The sequence below is a fragment of the Microtus pennsylvanicus genome, chromosome 21 (assembly GCF_037038515.1).
Source record: "Microtus pennsylvanicus isolate mMicPen1 chromosome 21, mMicPen1.hap1, whole genome shotgun sequence".
NCBI lineage: Eukaryota > Metazoa > Chordata > Mammalia > Rodentia > Cricetidae > Microtus > Microtus pennsylvanicus.
In genome coordinates, this window is record NC_134599.1 from 18,257,177 (window position 1) to 18,269,640 (window position 12,464).

The 12,464-nt window shown below is 40.9% G+C and overlaps 2 non-coding genes across 2 annotated transcripts; both read left to right on the forward strand.

Annotated features, from left to right (window-relative positions):
• The first annotated feature begins 11,861 nt into the window (after positions 1-11,861).
• On the forward strand, positions 11,862-11,950 carry Trnay-gua (transfer RNA tyrosine (anticodon GUA)). Its single transcript is given in 2 exon segments — positions 11,862-11,898; positions 11,915-11,950. It is a non-coding gene; the product is annotated as a tRNA-Tyr (tRNA).
• A 318-nt stretch (positions 11,951-12,268) lies between these two features.
• Positions 12,269-12,341, forward strand: Trnaa-agc (transfer RNA alanine (anticodon AGC)). The gene has a single exon. It is a non-coding gene; the product is annotated as a tRNA-Ala (tRNA).
• Positions 12,342-12,464: the final 123 nt, after the last annotated feature.

Sequence of the window (12,464 nt, forward strand, 5' to 3'; positions counted from 1 at the left end):
TTGTCAATGATTTCTTTCCAGAAATTTCCTCCATGTGAATGGGGAGACAGGCAGAGCTGGGAGATCTCCCAGTCCTTCATTTGGTTTGTTTTATGAGACTGGTTTATACACCGAAACCCCTGGTGTTCCCAGTGAGAAAAAGTGCTGTCCAAGGGCCAAATGTGGCCTGCTAGGCCAGACTGTCCAACAATGGTCCAAGTGTCCCACAACATATTTTGTTTGTTCTTGTCCATCAGCCACAAACAAATCAACCCTATCTCATAATTTGGAGAGGACTTTTGACAGCCTGGGGCGGTCACAGCACAAGACAAGATACTTTACTATCTCAAGCAGAGTTAGAGAATGCTAGCCTGGTGTTTTGTGTTTCAGTTCAGCATCCTTGAGCATGTTACAATTCTCTGTTATCTTCTACTCTGTAGTGATTTAACTTGAGTTCATAATTTCTGGTGTTAAAACCCTTAAATGTACCAGGTGGACACCTTTAATCCCAACACTTGGGAGACAGAGGCAGGCAGATTTCTTTGAGTTCAAGACCAGCCTGATCTACAAAGTGAGTTCCAGAACAGCTAGAGCTGCAAAGAAACCCTGTCTCCAAAAACAAACAAACCTGATGTACTATATTATCTGTAAGTGATGCTAGCACACTGGTAAATTGATTTTGAATATGTGTTATTTTAGAGCAATTTCAGATTCAGGTCAAGGGCAAAAATAGAGGCTTGTCCTTAACTATCACCACCACATGTGATAGTTATAACTAGGTTATACGAAATGCCCGTATAACTATAACTAGGTTACACGAAATGCCTGTTGTGGATCTGGGGGAGACGACTCGGTGGTCAAGAGCATATACCGCGAGAGGACCCGTGTTCAGTTCCCAACACTCTCACACTGGATGGTTCCCAGCCATCTATAACTCCGGCTCGGGTCACTGATGCCTTTGGTGTCTTCAGACAGCTGTACTCGTGCACATACACAAATACATTAAGTCTTAACTGTGATGGCATGTGTCCACCACTCTGCAGTCAGGTGGGTGTCACTGACCTAGAAATGCTTCCTCAGAGACACTGGGGGTCATTGATCTTGACAATCTCCAGATTTTTGCCTTCCTCACACTGCCATATTTTAAGTAATCTCTCCCACCACAGAGAAAAGTTTCTTTCCCAAAAAGAGCCATGGGTGGTTCAAGAGGTAGAACCCTTAACTTTAAACATCAGCCAGCAGCGCTAACAACTCAGAAGAGTCAGTTCAGTAAGTGGTTCCCGTTACATTCACCATGTTCTTATTACACCCCAAATTTCTGGGCCATAGCCACATCTCGGTGGTTTGGCTCGGCACACTCCTGGACCCCCTTGGCATTGTAGGGCATTATACAGGAACAGAATGCTGCTGTAAAAGACTGTCACGGTAAAGAGGTGGAAGTGACCTAGAAATGTCTTTCTAGAAATGTCTTGAGATTCCAGAAGCAAAGTCATATTTGATACTTTTGCGAATGGATGACAGTACTGAAGAAAGTTGTGTGTGGTCTCACATTCAGTTAGATGTCATATTGCTGTCCTCAGCACAGGTTGGTGGGGGAAGAGCCATTGTCCATACAATTTAGGATGGGAGAAAAGGCACAGGCAAATTCCACTATGATGGTAGTGTTGAAGTCAGTAGGAAGCAGTTAAAATTCCTCTCCATAGCTCATAAATCCACTAAGTGAATCTCATAACGCCCAATCAGGACCATCAGCTCACTGACCTCACTGAAGCTAAGCATTTGGGACTATAACAAGTTGTGAATTTGGACAGGCCTACAACTATCACTGTTAAACATGAAGGGGCACACCTCTAATTCCAGCACTTGAGAGGTGGAGGCAAGAGGCTCAATCATCAAGGTCATTTTCAGCCTGGTCTATGAGAGATGCTGTTTCAAAAATAATAATAATAATCCCAGTACTGAAGAGGCAGAGGCAGGTGAATTTCTGAGTTCTAGCCAGCCTGGTCTACACAGTGAGTCCTGGACAGAAATCCTCTAGAATTCAACTGTGCTCATTAGGATGCTTCGATGTCACTTGCCTTTGTGACTGATGCGACACAGCTGGATTTAAACACAAAGCTGCAGGGCCTCAGTGGGAGTCCAGGCTGTGATGCTCAAGGGTTTGTCCTCTCCTCTCACTTAAACTGTCCTTGGGGGAGTGGGGGATGGGCTGTGATGCCAGAGCAGCGACCAGACAGACTTCATAAACTCACTAAACAGAAAAAGTCAGGGTTTCTGAGCAACTTAACCATTGTTAGGGAACCTAAAACAGTCTTTCTTCAAATAATACAGCAAAAAGGCAATAAAGGATTCCTTTTGGAGCGAGGTGTGTGAAAAGTCTAGCGACAACTAATAAGAAGTGTACAGCATTTACTCAGATCATCTTTTAAAAACGATTTTTCTAGCCAGGTGGTGGCAGTGCACGCCTTTAATCCCAGCATTCGGGAGGCAGAGGCAGGCGGATCTCTGTGAGTTCGATGCCAGCCTGGTCTAGTTCCAGGACAGGCTCCAAAGCTACAGAGAAACCCTGTCTTGAAAAATAAAAACAAAAGACAAAACAAACAAACAAACAAAAAACCAAAAATCAAAAAACAAACCAAAACAAAGCCAGAAAGAAATATCTGAAGCAAACCTATGCTGATTTTATCAGACATTTTGATAATCGGTAGTATGGGTCCTTCAACTTTGTTGTCCACTCTCAATATTGTCGTGGTCAGAGAACCAGGTAATTCAACATGAATCTAAGGATTATAGATTTCATTTATGAAAATAAAATGTCATTGGAATTTTGGCAGGAATTGCATTGAATTTATAGATTTTTCTAGGTAGGGCTGCTATTTAAACAATATTAAACCTTCCAAACCAACTGGCGTGTGTTTCCATTTATTTAAGGTCTTCAATTTCTTTATTATTGTAAGGGGGCATGCATGTCCAAGCGGAGGGAGTTGATTCTCGCCTGTAGTGATATTTTATTTATATTATTAACAAGTAAAGCTTGCCTGAAGATCAGAGAGCAGAACTAAGCCACTAGTTAGTCACACACCTAAACCACTAGTTAGCCGTAGAGGAAAGTTCTTGAATCCTGCACAGATACAGGCAGACGGACCTCTGTGAGTTCAAGGCCAGCCTGAGCTACTTGAGCGCGCCTCAATCTAAAAGGGAAACAGCTCACACCTCTGATCCCAGCACTAGAGAGAGGCATAAGGCAGGAGGAGTTCAGAGCAGTCTGAGGTCTGGTGGAGAGCATCGCAGTCTGCAGGCAGTCATTGGAATTTTGGCAGGAATTGCATTGAATTTATAGGACAGGATTGCCCTTTGAGCTGTGGTGAGGTAAGAACTCTCTGATAGCTTGGCTGCTTTGCATTTCCGATCTTCGATCTCTGTGTTTATATTGTTCGTGCTACACTCTCCTTCCACTGTGGGATCCTGGGGCTTGAACTCAGGTCATCAGAAACTGACTTTCGCACAATGAAGAGTTTCTTCTGCTTTTGGATTATGTTCATTGCTCTTTATGTATTTGATAGAATTCACATTGAAGTTCTCTGAACTTCTGAATTTCTTTCTGCTGGATGTTTCTGAGTGCTGAAATCCTTTTTCGTTCTTCAAGTTTTTCTGTATCTTTCTGAGTCATTCTAGATAACTTGTGTGTTTCCAGGAATTTGTCATCTGTAAGTAGATTGCCTAATTTTGTTATGTAATCACATATAGAATTTATTTTTGAAATTATTTTACTTTATATGCTTCTCTTTCAAAAGTACATCATTTAGCATGCCTGTGTCCATATGTGTGAGTTCATGTGCTGCAGCATCAAGTATGTGTGTGTCTGGGGATGGAGAAATTAGAGGACAATCTACAAAAGCTGGTTCTTTCCCCCTCCACCACATGGGTCCCGGGGGTCAAACTCAGTTGTCAGCCTGGTAGCAAGGGCCCTTACCTGCTGAGCCATCCTGACAGTTTAAGTGCTTTTGTTTTAAAGTGGATCGCCTATACCTAAGCATATTTCAAATAGATTAGAAGAAAATAGGAAAAAGTTTAAAAGAAGTACATGAATATTTAATCCTCATTTGCATAACATGCTAAATTTCAAAGCAATGGAGAAAGGTCCTAGAGGAAATGGTTGATAAATGACTGTACACAGAAGTTTAAGATGCGTCTATATCATAAAGCATCACACACAAAAAATTAGAGAAAAATATTTGCCAGAAATACATCCCTGATGTTAAAAATATAAAAATCTACTCTAAATAAAAAAAGCACTGAACACAAAATTGTGTGTAAGAGACATAATTCATAAGTAATTCTGCAAGTGAATGGCAGGCTTGTAAAAAGATCCATTACATCAATAAAGTGAAAATATAAAATAAGACACAACTTACTTTATATTATGTATTTTATATTATAAGATGCATATATTACATATTTATTTTATATTATAAGATGCATATATTACATATTTATTTTATATTATAAGATGCATATTTATATATTTCTATTGTATTATTTATATTATCTATGTACTATCTATATATTATATTATTTATATTATAAGATGCATATATATAAAAGATATTTACTTCAGAGTATAAAATGCATATCACTAATAAAACATTTCTCTTTTTTACATTCGTTTATTATTTAGTGTTTCATGTGTATTGTATGGGGTGCATTGTGTTCTTTTTTTATTGTTTTTATTGGGCTATGCATTGTTGTCTTATTCCCCTTCCTTACTCCCTTTTCCTTTCTACTAACTTCCTGCCCCTTGTGCTCTCAATTTACACAGGAGATCTTGTCTTTTTCTCCTTCCTAAAAGGATCTATGTATGTCTATGTATGTCCTCTTTGTTGTCTAGGTTCGCTGGGATTGTGGACTGTAGGCTGGTTGCCCTTTGCTTTATGTCTAATATCTGCTTATGAATGTGTATATACTATATTTGTTTTTCTGGGTATGGGTTACCTCACTCAGAATGTTTTTTTTCTAGTTCCAACTATCTGCTTGCAAATTTCAAGACGTCATTATTTTCCTTATCCATTCTTTGGTTGAGGGGCATGTAGGTTGTTTCCAGGTTCTGGCTATGACAAATAATGCTGCTATGAACATAGTTGAGCAAATGTCCTTGTGGTACAATTGAGCATCCTTTGGGCATATGCCCAAAAGTGATATTGCTGGGTCTTGAGGAAGATTGATTCCTAATTTTTCTAGAAACCACCATATTGGTTTACAAAACAGCTGGACAAGTTTGCACTCCCACCAGCAATGGAGGAGCATTTCCCTTACTCCACATTCTCTCCAGCATAAGCTCTCATCAGTGTTTATGATCTTGACCATTCTGACAGGTATATCTGTGATGGTATCTCAGAGTTGTTTTGATTTGCATTTTTCTCATGGTAAGGAAGTTGAGCATTTCCTTAAGTGGTTTTTGGCCATTTGAGATTCGTCTACTGAGAGTTCTCTGTTTAGATCTGTACCCCATTTTTTAAATTGGATTATTTGGTATTTTGATGTGGTCAGAGGCTGCTCGTTAATTCCCGGCCACTCAGAACCTAAATAATTACACAGCAAATATATTATTTAAAATACTGGGCTGGAGATGGCTCAGTGGTTAAGAGCACCTCCTGCTCTTGCAAAGGTCCTGAGTTCAATTCCTAGCAACCACATGGTGGCTCACAACCATCTGTATTGAGATCTGGTGCTCTCTTCTGGCCTGCAGGCAGAGCACTGAGAATAATGTATACATAATAAATAAATAAATCTAAAAAAATTAAAATACTGCTTGGCCTATTAGCTTATGTATATTTCTAGCTAGCTATTATATCCTAAACTAACCCATCTCCATTAATCTGTGCATCACCATGAGGTTGTGGCCTACAGGCAAAGTTTTGGTGTACTCAGGCGGAGGCATCTGTCTCCTGCAGCAGCTTCATGGCTTCTTCCCAGCTCTGCCCTCTCTCTGTCTCTCTCTGTCTCTCTCTCTCTCCTCTCCCCTCCCCCCCCCCGTCTCTGTTCAGATTACCCACCTGGCTTTACTCTGTAAAGCCATTGGCCAAAAGCAGCTTTATTCATTAACCAATAAAAGCAACACATATACAGAATGACTTCCCACACCATTTTGGAGCCCATTTTCTTGAATTCTTTGTATATTTTTGGAGAGCAGACCTCTGTCCAATGTGGGGTTGGTGAAAATCTTTTACTATTCTGTAGGCTGTCATTTTGTCTTGTTGACTGTGTCTTTTGCTTTACAGAGCTTTTCAGTTTCAGGAGGTCCCATTTATTAATTATTTCTCTCAGTGTCCGTGCTACTGGGGTTCTATTTAGGAAGTGGTTCCCTGTGCCAATGAGTTCAAATATACTTCCCACTTTCTCTTCTATGAGGTTCAGTGTGGCTGGCTTTATGCTGAGGTCTTTGATCCATGTGGACTTGAGTTTTGTGCATGGTGATAGATATGGATCTATTTTCATTCTTCTACATGTCAACATCCAGTTATGCAGCACCATTTGTTGAAGATGTTTTCTTTTTTCTATTTTATAATTTTAGCTTCTTTGTCAAAAATCAGGTGTTCATGGGTGTATAGATTGATATCTGGGTATTTGATTCGATTCCATTGATACTTCTGTCTGTTTTTATGCCAATACCAAAAACTGTTTTCATTTCTGTAGCTCCATAGTTTGAAGTCGGGGATTGTGATGCCTCCAGAAGTTCCTTTATTGTGTAGGATTGTTTGGGCTATCCTGGGTTTGTTTTTCCATATGAAGTCGAGTATTGTTCTTTCAAGGTCTGTGTAGAATTTCGCTGGGATTTTCATTTTTGGTAAGATTGCCATTCTTACTACATTAATCCTACCTATCCAAGAGCGTGGAACATCTTTCCATTTTCTGATGTCTTCTTCAATTTCTTTCTTCAAAGATTTAAAGTTTTTGTCATACAGGTCCTTCACTTGTTTGGTTAGAGTTATCCCAAGATATTTTATGTTATTTGTGGCTATTATAAAGGGTGATGTGAAAATGGACACTATAAAATAATCCCACACTAACTTAGAATTGACTATAATAAGGGGTAATTTATTTAGGGGTAGACTCACAGATCACAGTCCTTTCCACGAAAGGGGAACAGGAAGCAAATCCCGAAGTTGGGAGAGAGTGTGCACGTGCTTTATGTCAGCGTTTATAGCACAAGAGGCCACGCGACAATCCTCCTATATTACTGAAGGCGTTTATCAGTTGTAGGAGTTTCCTGGTAGAATTTTGGGGTCATTTATGTATACTGTCATATCATCAGCAAATAGTGAAAGTTGAACTTTTTCTTTTCCGATTCCTGTCCCCTTGATCTCCTTTTGTTGTCTCTAGAACTTCAAGTATAAGTTGAATAGATATGGAGAGAGTGAACAGCCTTGTCTTGTTCCTGATTTCAGTGGGATTGCTTTGAGTTTCTCTCCATTTTGTTTGAAGTTGACTGTTGACTTGCTGTATATTGCCTTTATTATATTTAGATATGTACCTTGTATCCCTCCCTGCTATCTCCAAAATCTTTATCATGAAGGGGTGTTGAATTTTGTCAAAGGCTTTTTCAGCATCTAATGAGATGATCGTGTGTGGTTTTTTTTTTTTTAAATTTCAGTTTGCTTATATAGTGGATTACATTGATAGGTTTTCATATGTTGTGCCATCCCTGCATCTCTGGGATGAAGCCTACGTGGTCATGGTGGATGATTTTTCTGATGTGTTCTTGGATTCAGTTTGCCAGTATTTTATTGAGTATTTTTGCATCAATTTTCTTGAAGGAGATTGGTCTGTAATTCTCTTTCTTAGTAATGCCTTTGTGTGGTTTGGGTAACAGAGTAATTGTAGTCTCATAAAAAGAGTTTGGCAATGTTTCTTCTGTTTTCATTGTGTAGAACAATTTGAGGATTATTGATACTAGTTCTTTAAAGTTCTTGTAGAATTCTTCACTAAGACCATCTGGCCCCAGGCATTTTTTGGTTGGGAGACTTTTGATGACTGTTTCTATTTCCTTAGCAGTTATAGGTCTATTTAATTTGCTTATTTTGGTCTTGATTTAATTTTGGTATGTGGTACTTATCCAGAAAATTGTCTACTTCCTTTAAGTTTTCCAATTTTGTGGAGTACAGGTTTGTGAAGTATGACCTGATGATTCTCTGGATTTCCTCCTTGTCTGTTGTTATGTCCCCCTTTTCATTTCTGATTTTGTTAATTTGGATATTCTGTTTGCCTTTTGGTTAGTTTGGATAGAAGTTTGTCTATTTTGTTGATTTTCTCAAAGAATCAACTCTTTGTTTCATTGATTCTTTGTATTGTTCTCTTTGTTTCTATTTTGTTGATTTCAGCTCTCAATTTGATTATTTCCTGTCATATAGTCCTCCTGGGTGAGTCTGCTTCTTTTTGTTCTATAGCTTTCAAGTGTTCTGTTAACTCACTCATGTGGGATTTTTCCAGCTTCTTTAGTAGGCATTAGTGCTATGAACTTTTCTCTTAGCACTGCTTTCATTGTGTCCCATAAGTTTGGGTATGTTGTGTGGTCATTTTCGTTGAATTTTAGGAAGTCTTTTATTTCTTCCTTGACCCAGTGATGATTCATTTGAGCATTGTTCAGTTTCCTTGTGTTTGTGGACTTTCTGAAATTAGTATTTGTTATTGAATTCTAACTTTAAGCCATGATGATTCGATAAGACGCAGGATTATTCCAATTTTTTTTTGTATCTGTTGAGATTTGCTTTGTTACTGAGTATGTGGTCGATTTTGGAGAAGGTTCCATGAGGTGCTGAGAAGAAGGTATATTCTTTCGTGTTTGGGTGAAATGTCCTATAGTCCTATAGATGTCTGCTAAGTCCATTTGAGGCATGACATCTGTTAGTTTCCTCATTTCTCTGTTGTTTCTGTGCGGCAGACCTGTCCAGTGGTGTGAGTGGGGTGTTGAAGTCTCCCACTGTTAAATATATGGGGCTTGATATGTGCTTTGGGCTTTAGTAGTGTTTCTTTTATGAACGAGGGTGCCCTTGTATTGGGGACATAGATGTTCGTTATTGAGACTCTATCTTGATGGATTTTTCCTGTGATGAATATGAAATGAGCTTCTACATTTCTTTTGGCTAATTTTAGATTGAAGTTGATTTTGTTAACTATTAGGATAGCTACACCAGCTTGTTTCTTAAGTCCATTTGATTGGAAATCTTTCCCCTATCCTTTACCCTGAGGTAATGTCTTCTTTGTAGTTGAGGTATGTTTTGTGTATGCAGCAGCAGAATGGATTCTGTTTTCATATCCAGTCTGTTAGCCTGTGTCTTTTTATGGGTGAATTGAGTCCATTGACATTAAGGGTTATTAATGACCAGTGATTGTTTGTTCATGTTATTTTTTTTTGGTACTGGTGTTATTGTGTGTGCATTTCTCTTCTTTGGGATTTGCTGGTGTGGGAATATTTCCTGTGTTTTTGTGGATGTAGTTTTGGGCTTGAGTTTTCCTTCTAGTACTTTCTGTAGGGCTGGATTTGTGGATAGGTATTGATTTAATCTGGTTTTGTCATAGAATATCTTGTTTTCTCCATCTATATTGATTGAAACTTTTGCTGGATAAGTCTGTTATGTGTCTACATGATGCCTGTTCAGGACCTTCTGGCTTTCATTGTTTCCCTTGAGAAGTTGGGTCTAATTCTGATAGGGCTGCCTTTATACATTGTGTGACCTCTTTCCTTTGCAGCTCTTAGCATTTTTCTTTATTCTGTATGTCTAGTGTTTTGATTATTATGTGTTGAGGGAACTGCTGTTGCCACAGCCTGCTGCGCTGCTGAGGCTTCCCAGGGCCTGGTGACCCGACCGCCATTGCTGCTGAGATGGCCTGGCTCTGCAGTAGGTCTGTTCTTGAGCATATCCTGGTATTCACGTAGAGGTCAGAGGACAACTAGGAAGACTTGGTTCTCTCGTCCTCCATGAGGGTCCAGGGAATCAAACTCGGGTCCCTCTGGCTTGGCAGAAAATGTCTTGACTGCTAAGCCATCTTAATGGCGCTGAAGGATTCTTTAATACTTAAACCAGTGAATGCCATGATAGAATTTTGTGTATTCTAGAAATATACTTGGCAACTTTTATCAAAAGGTAGAAAAGTCTCACATTGTCTGGCCAAACAAGTATGCTCCTAAAAGTTTTCTAGATGAGTAAGTAGAAATATGGGCAAAGATTTCCAAGGATGTGCACCTTGGACATGGAGGTGTTATGCCCAGATTGCAGGTCTCGGGGACCAGCTTCGACAAAAATACCACTTGCCAGGGTAGGGACATGGGGATCAGAAATATACATAAAAAGTATGAAGACGCAAAAATAATAAAACAGAAACCACAGAATAGTAGCGGGAGGGTGTTCCAGAGAATGCTGGAATCGCCTGCGTTTAATTTCCAATTATTTAAAATACCCCGACCCCAAAAGGTAGGAGTAAGATTTTTAAAAACTGCATTAACATGATACAAGGAAATGAACAGAGGCGGGTGTGGTGTTGCACGCTTTTATCTCAGCATTCTGGATGCAGAGGCATGTGAAGCTCTTCGAGTTCGAAGCCAGATAGACCCCAGACTCAAGCCCGAACACCTAAAAAAACGGAACAAAACAAAAACACCAAAAAACAAACCTCCAGTAGAGCGGTGACATTTGTACAGACAGCGTCGTCATTGCACTAAAAGTCCTTAAACCACTCTGATCTAAGCAGTGTTGGGCCTGGTTAGCTCTCGCATAGAAGACCCCTTTGGGAATACTTTGTGCTGTAGGTTTGAGAAACAAATAGATAGGTATGTTTTGTGAATCTCACATTTTAAAGGCGTCGGAATTAAATATAGCAAGGGAGGAAGGAGAGGGGGCGGGAATAATGGGGACAGGAATAATGGAGGAGGAAAGAGAAATATGAATTACTTAAAAATGTTAAACGTGTGCCCTGAAAACTCTCCACAGCTGACGTCCAGGCACGGTGGCAGCATTCCCCGCCACCAGCAGAATGAAATCAAACAAGATTTCAAACTATCATTCCACCTAGCTGGACGTTTCAGAACTGGAACTGGAGGCCAGGTCTCTGGACACACCCACTCCACCAGACAGAGCCGGCTGCGCGGAGGACCAGGGGGTTGAATCTGTTCCTTAAAAACAAACAAACAAATAAATAAATAAATAAAATCTCGTAGCTTTCAGTGAGCCAACAATGGCCTGGCCCTGTGAGGAAAAGCAACAAATACTTGAGCTCACATAAGGAGCAGGGTCGGGTTGACACAAGGTCGACCCATCCAGAGGAGATGCTTGATTACAGGGAAGGAGTCCAGGTGGGGCGGAAATCCTTCCCAGACCTCGAAAATCAGTGAACTTGTTTATCAAGCGCTGGGCACTGCAGATCGGGCAGTTCGGGAGACTGCACCCAGCCGGCCCAGGGTACTCGGGATCAGGAATCCGCGTCCCCCGTCATATCCTAGGGTCTGGGACACAAGGATAGCTCATCTCCCGAGGCTCGGCGTTTCCTTCTGGCGAGGGCCTGAGTGAGTGTCTTTCGCACCATCAGGAGCATGCTTTTTACTTGCACCGCGCCAAAAACCAAACGAAACCCGGATCTGAAGCAGCAAACACGATTCGCAGTCCCCAAACCCCAGGAGTGGTGTCTGCATAGCGGGAGGAACGCCTGCTCAGTTCGGCCCAGAGCCGGCTCGCAGCTCGCTCCCGCCGCACGGTGCAAACCGGAGAGCCTGCTCTTGCATCTTTCCTTCCGGCTCCGGCTCCCCCACGACTGCTGAGAAACAGGCCAGAACTCAGAAAAATTCCGGGTAAGCATTAGAAGGAAAATGGCAAGTTCCGGCAGCAGCGGAGCCTTCGATAGCTCAGTTGGTAGAGCGGAGGACTGTAGTGGATAAGCTCTAGCAATCCTTAGGTCGCTGGTTCGATTCCGGCTCGAAGGACTTCGTACATTGTTTTTAGCTTCATCCTATCTCAATTATTCGCGGGGTAAAAGCTATAATTTGGTTATAGGCTTGACGACTGTTGACCTGGGGTGCGGCACGTAGGCAGTTTAGTAGTCGAAGTACAATGCATTTTGCTCGAGCAATGGGTGTAAAGATGATTACTGCAAGAAAAGTCCTTATTGCTTTTGTGTTTATTACATGGCTCAGTTTCAAAACCTTGCTGAAAGTTCCAACATAATTTATGTTAGAAATTTTCCGTTCAATGGGCCCCCGGCAAACCTTGTAAAGGCAATAGGAAGGCAAGATTCAGCAGCTGGGGGATTAGCTCAAATGGTAGAGCGCTCGCTTAGCATGCGAGAGGTAGCGGGATCGATGCCCGCATCCTCCACTTTCTTTTTTGCGATCCACAGCCATGCTATGGTCAATACTAGACAGGCCAATACTGGCAGGTTCCTGGGACAACTTGTTGGCCTTTTGCTAGACAGTAGAGTAAGCAAGGATCCGCTTCCCA